The following is a 10,742-nucleotide window of genomic DNA, read 5'->3' as shown; positions in this document are numbered from 1 at the left end:
GTTGTGGTAATCTGTTAAAGAATTATGCTTATTGTTTCAAAATCCCAATTAGGAAAACATGGTGTATATCTTTTAAAAGTGTTTGCGTCGACAAAACTGTAGACCGAAATTTAGCATTTTGTACCACAGCAGAAGTCCTGTTTGAAAATCCAACTTGTATTCTATCGTGATCATTTTTTTAAAAAATCTAAATAATCCTGCCTTCTATAATACCAAATGTCATTATTAGTGTGGGACTTTTAAAGTTGCATTTATTGCATGAGATTGTTTTAATAGCATGAGAATGTTCTGTTTGGAATTATATCATGATCAATCTAAATAGAAAAGCAGATATCTTTGAAAACTTAAACATTGCTATATTGATTCTCTATCAAACTTATACCTTACCTTTATTAATAACTGTGTAGGGGTCTGAGTAGAAGAAATTGTCTCGTGTGGGGTGCGATGGGGACACACAGTGGACACGGAAAGTCAGTGGAGCAGACACTGCTCTGGCACCAAGATTGCAATGACCTCATGTTTTATGTGGTTTATAAAGGCTTGAAAGATTGCATGACTTTAAAACAATTCTTCATTTGTAGAACCTGCTTCTCAGATATTTTTTGCCACTTTAAACACTTTGAGTATAACAGCAGAGGAAGAACAACCGCCGATCTGGGAGTCTGTTCCTGTCAGCACTGCTGGTTGGTCATTTTGGTGCCAGGTGGACAGGCTGTTTCACTGGGGAGCACCATTGCTTCTTCAGCATGAAATCATTTTGTTACCCAAGGTGCCACTCAGCGATTACAACTGTTTACTGTCATTGTTCCCAGCGAGAGAAGGCTCTCATTGTAGGAGCTTAAGTCTTCCTATGAGCAGAAATGAATTTAAGACACTTGAACCAAAACTTCAGCATAGTGTAGTGTTGTAATTCACAGAAGGGGTTCAGAGAAATTCCTGTCACCTTTCCCAAGCTAAAACTTTTCAGATATCGTTTAGTGTTATTCTGCCTGCAAAACTCAAGAGCTCAGTGTAAGATGCAAGTAACTCTCTTTCTGTTTGGGGGATAGTTCAGGGAAGTGGGAGCATTATCTCCCATTTTTCTGGTGACTTCTCTAAGAATGTAGAATTCACCATTTTACCCTTGAGGTCCTCTAAGAGCTATGGTGGAATAGGACTTAATGCAAAATAAATAGTCTTCTATTTTTAATAGGAACTTAGAAAATACTTAACTTTGGATTATCTAGAGTTGTTTCCTTTAGAAACCAGAGCTATTTATTTGTATTTAAAGCAATGTTTATTATTTGTACTGATTCGTACTCCTTTGTGTGAATAAACGCGAGACAGTGTCTGTGGTTGTGTCTTCTCTCGTCCATCTCCTGCACTGAAGACTGCAGCTCTCCGGGAGGCTTGTTCCTCCTGTGGCCATGGAGGTGTCCAGGCAAGGTGCTGCTTCTAAGTGCCTTCTCTGATCCCAGAGGCAGGTCTCTGCACCCTTTGTGCCTGCCTCCTTCTGTTAGAGATGAGCAAAGAGACTAGCTGTTCTCACTGTACATCTAACTGTTCCCAAAAAAGTTGTTAATGGAGGCCCCTGAAGTAGGAAAATGTGTTTGGTCCGTCTTTCAAAGTAGGGTTTCAGAAGAATAAAAGTACATGTTATAAATATGCTGAAAGTAGTGTGGTTAAAGGTTTGTTAAATATGAGTGTTAACTTGGTAAACTCCTTGTTATGAGGTTATCTGTACTTTAAAATTATTTGTTGGCTTACTGTTTTGCTAAAATTATGTCACAGTTTTGATTTTTACAAGAGTGAAGAATTGAGGGGCATATCTCCTTAATCTCAGCTCTTCTTTATCCTTTGCAAAATGTAACCCTAACCAGTAGACTTTATGTAACTGGAATCTCAATGTTAGGAGAAAAAAAATCACACGAAAGATTTTTCAAAGCATATCAAAAATCAGCAGCAGCAGTTTTGTAAAACCAGATATTCTAGAGCTGTTCCCTTGTCTATTAAGGCATGTACAGATACTTTCTAAATCACCAAGTATATCTACATTTTTAATACTACTGTATAAAAGAATAAGATTAATTCTTACCTTACAAGTTAATGTTAAATAGTTCCTTTCTGTAATCATTATGTTCCTAAAAATGATTTGATTCTACCATATTTATCCTTGATTTCTCTTTTTCTCTCCTGTTCCTTCTACCCAGTCCTTGAACAAATCCTGTCAACTCCACATTGAAAATACATCTTGAAAAAATGTTTAAAAAACCTCATCTTAAGTCCAATCATTTTACTATTGCAGTACCTGCCTAATTATCTCCCTGCTTCCACCCAGTGCCTCCACCTTAACCAGAGCAATCCTTTCCCCATCTGAGCATGTCATTCCCTTCCATGGGCTTTCTGCCACACCTAGAATACAATCCAAAGACCTAAGTGACTTGTCCCTGACAACCTGCCTGACCCTATAAGCCTCTTATGCGTTTTGTTCACTGTGCTCCAGCCTCAATGGCTTCGCTACTCCTTGAGTGCTAGGAGGTCCTACCATGAGGCCTTGGCACTGGCTGTTCACAGAGTCCATTCCCTTATGTATTCAAGTCCCTGTTCAAAGGACCATGTTCAAGAGGCTACCTGACCTCCCTATCTAAAATCAGCCCTGTCACTTCTAATCACTCCCCCTTCATTTTCTAAACAGTCCTTGTCACTACCTAACATCATATACAAAGTTACTTTCTCTCTCTTGCGCGCATGCTCTCTCTCTTTTTTTTTTATTAGAATGTAAGTTCCCTGGGAGCAGGAACTTCTGTTCACTGCTATGTCCCAACATTGAAAACCATGCCAGGTAGGGACTTACGTGAAGTCCAGTGATTGGGACTCTCAAGTTCCCAATGCAGGGAGTACAAGTTCAATCAGTGGTCAGGAAACTAAGATCCCATATGCCACACAGTGAGGCCAAAAAAAGAAAACAATGCCAGGTATGTAGTAGATGCTGAATAAATATTTGTTGATGAAAAGTCAGAATCGTGGTACTTGAGAACTGAAGGGCCTTGAGAGGCCCTCCCACATAATGTCCGCACTGTCCAGATGGGAACAGCACAAACAGAGAGAAAGCGACTTGGCCAGGATCACGTTGATAGGAGAGCATTAGAATCCTAGCCCAGTGTTTGTGGGCTGCTGATGCAGTGTTTGTTGCATCAGCAAACTGGCCTGTGCCCTCTTTTTGTACAGCCCACAGAGCTAAGAATGGCTTTTACATTTTTAAATGGTTGAGGAAAAAGTCAAGAATACTATTCTGTGACACATGAAAATTAGATGAATTCTGAATTTCAGTGTCCATAAATAAACTTGTATTGGAACATAGCCATGTCTATTCATTTACATATTGTCCATGCTGATTTTCCCACTACAATTACAGAGTTTAGTGCAACAAAGACTGTATGGCTCACAGAGCCTAAAATATTTACCATCTGGCCCTTCATGGAAAAAATTTGCCAACCCCTGCTCTGAAGTTTATTCCATTCATGGAAATGTCTTTCTAAACCTTTTTGGTGTCAACAGTTCCGGTGTTAAAAGCAAATCAAAGCAGCACAGAGGCAATAAAATGGTGTCAGTTCCTTATCACATCTCTGGACCCACTTATGTCTCATCTTTTGGGATGGAGAACTGGCTGTCCAAGCCTCATAGCGTCACTGTACTGGGAAAAAAAAAAAAAACTATACAACTATAGGCTAAATTCCCTCATCCTACAGGTGAGGAAACCAAGGCTCAAAAAGCTTTGGCATTCAGTATGGGCTAACCAGGTGGCTGGTAAAAAATCCACCTGCCAGTGCAGGAGATGCAGGTCAACCCCTGGGTCAGGATGATCCCTTGGAGAAGGAAATGGCAAACCCACTCCAGTATTCTTGCCTGGAAAATTCCATGGACAGACGAGCCTAGCAGGCTACAATGCATGGCGTCGCAAAGAGTCAGATGGAACTGAGCAAAAACACACATAAGCCTGAGTTAGACCTCTAGCCCCAGCTATGCGAGCAGGTTAGTTGGGACTCAGTTCAAGTAACAAAAACCCTACTCCAGCTACCTTCTGGTAGGAAATTTATTGGCTCATGGAACTAAGAAGTCCAGGTGTTCAAATGGTATGGTCAGGAATCTGTCTGTCTCTTGATTGTGTTTTCCTCTGGGTTGGTTTCATTCTCAGGCACGCTGTCCTTAATGGTCTCTGGAGAGAGACTTGAATCCCAAGTTTAAAAACACAGACCTGTCAGAATTTCTTTCTCTTAGGACATGGGGCTGCGCCATCCTTCCTCTGCTTTCCGTCTGACTTGGCTAGGATTCCTGGTGATACAGAATGGCATTTTATTTTTAATATGCCCGGTGACCTTTCTAAGGTAGAAACAGAATTTAAAATTTAACCTTGAAAAACAAAATTAAAGTTTCCTTCTCTGAAAACAGGCTGAAAAGCTTTCTGGCCAGCAACTTCATCATAAAGAAAGTGGGTCATTCCTCAAGCATCTACACGTGGCAGGTAGGGAAGGTGTATAGACAGGGAGGCTCGGTCCCATACACCACTGTGTGCCTTGATAAAGGGAAGATTTGGGAGCTGCAGGAGTGCGGGAGGTGGGTTCTTACTCAAGCTGGAAACGGAGGCGGGGCCAGAGATGACTTCCCAGAAGAAGCAACACCTGAACTGAGCTCTGAAGGCTGTCTACACACAAACCAGGCAGAAGGTGTGAGAGAAGTGTTGAAGGAACAACAAAGCCCAATGAAGTGATCACTAAAGTTAATCATAAAAGGAATTAAAACACCCAAATAGTCGATGGATATTCATTGGAAGGACTGAAGCTGAAGCTCCCAATTCTTTGGCCACCTGATGCAAAGAGCCGACTCATTGGAAAAGACCCTGATCCTGGGAAAGACTGAGGGCAGGAGGAGAAGGGGGCGACAGAGGATGAGATGGTTGGATGGCATTACTGACTCAATGGACACGAGTTTGAGCAAACTCCAGTATTCTTGCTGGGAAAATCCCATGGACAGAGGAGCCTGGTGGTCTACAGTCCATGGGGTTGTAAAGAGTCAGTCACGACAGATCATACATGCATGCACACACATAGAACCATATATAACTTATGTAACATATGATTCTATAGATATACAGCTTAAATATGTAAAGCTTATTTAGGAAATTGGATGTGTTATATATATAGTAATAAATATATAAAGTATATGATCATATATAATAAAGTGACATAATGACTAATAAAGCAACATATGATAATTAACTTTACGTGACCTCTTTCCATCCTTCTTGTCCCTGAAGCTGCCTCAGCACCTCTCCCTTAGATTATTCCAGTGTCTTCAGGACTCAGGGCAGGACTCACACCCTTCAAATCTATCCTCAAGCCATTGCTGAAGTCATCTTTCCAAACCCCCAATTTGATCATGTCATCTATATGCTGAAAATATATGGATGGCCCTTTATAGTTTATGTGCTGAAGTTGAAATGCCTTTGCATATTATACAAGGCTCATCCCAGTCTAGCCTATTTTTAAGCCTACCTTCTGCTGGAAAAATATTATTAAGAGAGATTCATTTTAAGCAGTGTGGCCAAGGCAGAATTCAGAAGACCTCTAGCCCTTTGAGGTCACCCTCAAATGGGTTCTCTTTTCTGTTAACTCCTATTTGGTGGTTGAGGAGGCTCAGGCTCTAGAGAGTTTCTCTCACATCTTAGGTCTTACAACCAGTGCGTAACAGACTCGGGTATTAACTGAGATTACCTGGCTCCAACCCAGATTCCCTAACCACTGCACCATGCTGCGTCTGCAGGGAAGGATGCTACTTCCCTTAAAACTGTTGACTCATGAACCCATAGCTTTGGAGAGGAATCCCAGCTCCTCCACTCCACACTCAGTCTGGATCCTCCACAATCTGGATCCTACCAACCTCCCAAAATTGCCTCCAGCAAAACACTCACTGTGCACCCATCCTCCATCCTGATCCAACCCCTCTTAGTCCTAGCCTGCCTCAGACTTGTCCCTTAGGATGTCACCGAAAAGTCACCTCCTCTGGCATGCCATTTCTAATCCCCACCCGCTAAGCCAAATTCAACATCCCTCCTCCTTGCTTCCCTAGCCCTGTGCTCCCCTTCATGTAGCACCTGTCCGGAAGCACTGCAAGTGTTGTCTCTCCTCTCGCCCTACGGACTGGGCCTCTGACAGTTGGTTCTGTCTCCTGTGCCCTGCCGAGAGCCTGGCACAGAGTCAGCGGTTCATAAATATCTACTGATGCTAATTTACCCAGTGGACATCAGAACCAGAAGAGGACCGAGTGACTTCTTGATCCCAGCTGCTCACGTGTGCAATACACCCTGAAGTCTAAAAACTCTTCCACACCAATCATCTCATTTACTCACCTGAGATTATTGTCCCCATAGTCTAGGAAACTGAGGTTCAGATCAGTGAATTGTCCAAGTTCACCCAGCCAGGAAGTAGCTGGGCTGCGATCTGACCTCAGGTCTCTCTGACTCCAAGGCTATTGGTCTTTCCATCACTCCCACAATCATCTGATTCAAATAACACACACTTTACCATGAGGACACCGAGGCCAGGAGAGTACATAGGGTCATGTGGCCCGTACCCCATTCTGTGCTCTTTCCCCTACTCAAACAGGAAGTGCCCAGGAAGGTGATGAGGTGAGGATGGGGGCCTGAGCCAGGGAGGGCAGTCCTGCCTGTATCTTTTCCCATTGCCCCCTTCCCATTTATCACAACCTGCATGTTTAAATTTTGTATTTAGTATTTACTCTGAAATGCCTTTCATCTGATTTTTCCCCCCTTACTCACCAATTTAGCTGTCAGAATAAATAAATGTGAAGTTGGGTCTCCAGCCTCCCCCAGCTCACATTACCTTCCTAGAATTACTCCCCGGCGGGGCGGAACCGCTGCTGGGGGCGCTCCCACAGAATCATCCAGTTACTAATGAAGTCTCTCTTTAAACCCAAATCTTGGACCACGACTCAGGTGGAGGAGGACAGCAAAACTCATCCCGGGAAGTGGGGGGAGGGGGAGGTGGGATGACCACATCCTGTTTCGTGACCAGGAGAAGGACTGAGGTGAAAGGCAGAATTCACTATACACCTAGGATGCTTATTACGTGGTACCTGTAGGATGCTGAGGACATTACACACGAGGACTACTGACAACATTTTACATGTAAGGCACTTCTACGGGGCCAGGAATAGAGGAGACACTTTTGAAATATTCGTCTTTATTATGTGGTTAATTGTCACCAAAATCCTGAGAGGTAAACATCGTTATCTCCTTCTGGCAAGTAAGGAAACGGTGGCTCAGAGAAGCTCAGTGACCTGCCCACAGTCTCCCATAGGAAGGACTTGAGGATCCTGATAGAATGTACTGACTTTGCTCATCCTGATTTTGCCAAGGTCAGTCCTATCCGGACTGTCTTTCCTGTTGGAGTCAGGAGTTGTTGGAAGAGATGTATCTTCCAAATTAATTTCACTTCTGTCTTCTTTGAAGTCAGGCAAGCCCTGGGTTGGAATAATGGTTCTGCAGTTATTCAGGAGAATATTTGATTCTTTGGTTGACTTACACCCTGCCTTTCTCCATAAAAAAATTTTTTTGATGTGGTACCTATTAGAATAACAACTGGAAAGTGCAGCCAGTCCATAGTTAATGATGGTGCTGATTTAGTCACTAAGTTGTGTCCGACTCTTTGCGACCTCATGGACTGTAGCCTGCCAGGCTCCTCTGTCCATGGGATTCTCCAGGCAAGAATATTAGAGTGGGTTGCCATTTCCTTCTCTAGGGGATCTTCCTGACCCAGGAATTGAACCAGTGTCTCCTACATTGCAGGCAGATTCTTTACCGACTGAGCTACGACAGACTTTAGTTAATCATGGCTGTTATTTATTGGTTGCTTTCTGTGTGGTAGGCGTGATTCTCTTTTGCATGGATCGTTTGCTTAATTTTCACAAGTAGAAGAAGTGGACTCTGCTATCATCCCCACTTTATGGATCAGGAAACTGAGACTGAAGAGTGGCTGAATAACTTGTCCAGAGTCCTTTAGGTAATAAGGAGCAAGGACAAGATTAGCACCGCAACAGTCTGGCTCTAGAGTATTTGTGTTTCCCTACTGAGTTTAATGCCTCTTATTCCAGTTTTGATTTTCTGAGCACCATATCAGAATTACAGAGTAGGTAAATGTCTGGGTTCTGGAATCTGAATGCTAGAGCCTGAAATGAAGCTCCTGTAAGCTTGTTTCCTCAACTACAAAATAAATAAAATAATATAACCTCCATGCAGGGTTGCTGCAAGGGGTCAAGAGGATAATGCATGTAAAACAGTGCTTGGCATATAAATGCTCAATAAACAGTAGTTTATATTATCACTTAAGGAGCCTGGGTTTTACATTCCTTCTCTTAGGACTGCAACAGCTTGTTTGCCTAGCCTCTGCGTCTTGGCATTCATCCCTCTACCTGGAATATTTTCTTCTCTCCCCTAAATCCATTTATATTTCATCTACCCTTTCGTTTTTTCATTTTAGCTCAAGTCTCCTCCATACCTCTGCCAACCTCTTGCCTGAAGAGCTAGTGCCATCTTCGTGGCCTCTTCTTTCCCAGAGTCCCTCTGCACTCACACATCTGTACAGCTTTGTATAACATTCAATGACCTTCTGGTTCCCACAGCTGCCTAGAAAGGGAAGAGAAGGAGATAAAGTTTGCCCAATTATTATTCCCGTTTTGCAGATGACAAAGCAAGCTTAGCCCATAACTGGTGAGGCCAGGAGTCATATCCAGGGCTTTTGATGGATAATATGGAAAAGGTGTGTATGTGTATGTGTGTGTGTGTGTGTGTGTGTGCACGTGTCTGTGCATATATGCATAGAGTGGACATGATCATGTATGTAGCCTAGAAATTAAGAGTATAAGCTCTGATGATAGATGAATCTGGGTTTTGAGTTCTTGGCCCTGGCAATTATTAGCCATGTAGCACCATTTTGGACATATCACATGATCTCTCTGAACCTCAGTTTCTTCATCAATGAAATGGGTACAATAAGAGACACTACCTAATGGGGTTATTGTGGGAAAAAAAATAGCATGATTGTAAAATGCCTGCTCTGGATAGAAGTACAGAGGAGTAGCAGCTGGGTTTATTATATTCAAAAGAAGATAGTCAAGGAGGAGGTTGTTCATCTCTGGTCATCTCTGGTTCAGCTCTGGTGGATGTTGGAGGGTACATGCATATGTGTGTGCCTGTGCACACACCTCACCAGCTTTCAGACTGCAATTGTACTCTTAGCAGAAAAGATTACGATCCAAAGAGAAACTTTCCACTCTGTATAAATGGCTGAAAATGCGGCAAGTGGGAGATGCTATTGGCTGGGGTTGGAGCCATTTCTGTGTACCTTTGTGTGTATAAAGGAACAGATATTTGTCTCTTTTGAGGCTACAGGAGGTGTGAGTCTATAGTATTATCCTGGAGGGCAAATGCCTCATCTGCCTGTGCCTATTAAGATTTGTCTGTGTGTGCATGACTGAAGCTGTGCCCACCAGGAATCCTGTGTCTTCAGAGGTGTATGGTCTGTCTCTGACTATAAATGGTTATCTTGCCATCTGTAGGGATATGTGTGTATATCTGAGAGTATCTGAGTAGAGGACACGGGGTGTCACATGGGTTTGGAGCTCTCTGTGGGAATCTGCTCTCTTAACTATGGATGTGTGTACACGTCTAAGAAGAGTTGTGTGGGGTGTTTACATTTGTAAATGAAGACAATTAGGGAGGTGATGGCATGTGCCACTGCGTGGAGGTGGGGTGTGTGGTGCCTGTAGGGCTGGATCTAAGTGTGCATATTTGTTTTTCGAAGATGATGTATATTTATATGTCCCTCTGAGCTCAATTTGTGTGTAGAGAAAGGGGCCAAGGTTGTGAGTGTCCACTTATGTGTGTGTACATTGCATGTCAACGTGTGTAAGGCTATGTCTTTGAGTCTTTTGTGTCTGGGTTGTTGGAGGCTGTGTCTCCTCTCTCAGTGCCAGGGCCTCCTTGTCTCCCCCATCTCTCTTACTATCAGTAGACCCCTAGAGAAGGTGAGATGGGCATTAGACTGCTTAGCTCAGCAAATTCTGCAGGGGAGGGGGATGTCTCAGGCAATCCCTCCCTGGAGAATTCAGGGGAACAACATCCCCCTCCAACCTCTCCCACCCAACCCACTCCTATTTAGGATGGGATGTAGCCCAAGCCCTTAGGAACTGGCATGCTCTCTGTTATGGAGCAGAGGCAGCTGGGCAGGTGTATGAGTTATGTGTGCATGCCTTGTGCTTGTGTAAATGAGGCGAACAGGTAATCATTTGCATCAGCACGTACACAAACGTGCCAGGCATGGGATTGCATCAACAGAGTCTGATGTGTGACTTTATATGAAACCCAAGGTGTGAGCATGGGTCCCTCTTGTACCTGTAAGTGGGGCTGTGGCCGAGAGCTGTGGGTGCCCCGTCAAGGGGCGGAGGGGGCGGTGATGAGAGCTGGGTGTCTGCGCCTGCCGGTGCCTTTTGCATGTCAGCGTGTCCCTCAGTCTCTCTGCCGGCGGTTCTGAGTTTCTGTGTGTCTGTCGGTCTGTGTGTGTGTCTCTGGGTCGCCGCCTCGCTGTGTGTGTCTCGCTCTCCCTTGGCGGGGAGGGGATTGGTCACGCATGACTCATCTTGAACCGAGCGGGGCTCCAGCGGCAGGGCGGCCGCCGCCGCAGCTGGAA

Source organism: Bos taurus, chromosome 11 (genome assembly GCF_002263795.3).
Source record: "Bos taurus isolate L1 Dominette 01449 registration number 42190680 breed Hereford chromosome 11, ARS-UCD2.0, whole genome shotgun sequence".
NCBI lineage: Eukaryota > Metazoa > Chordata > Mammalia > Artiodactyla > Bovidae > Bos > Bos taurus.
This window is presented reverse-complemented; position numbering follows the sequence as displayed.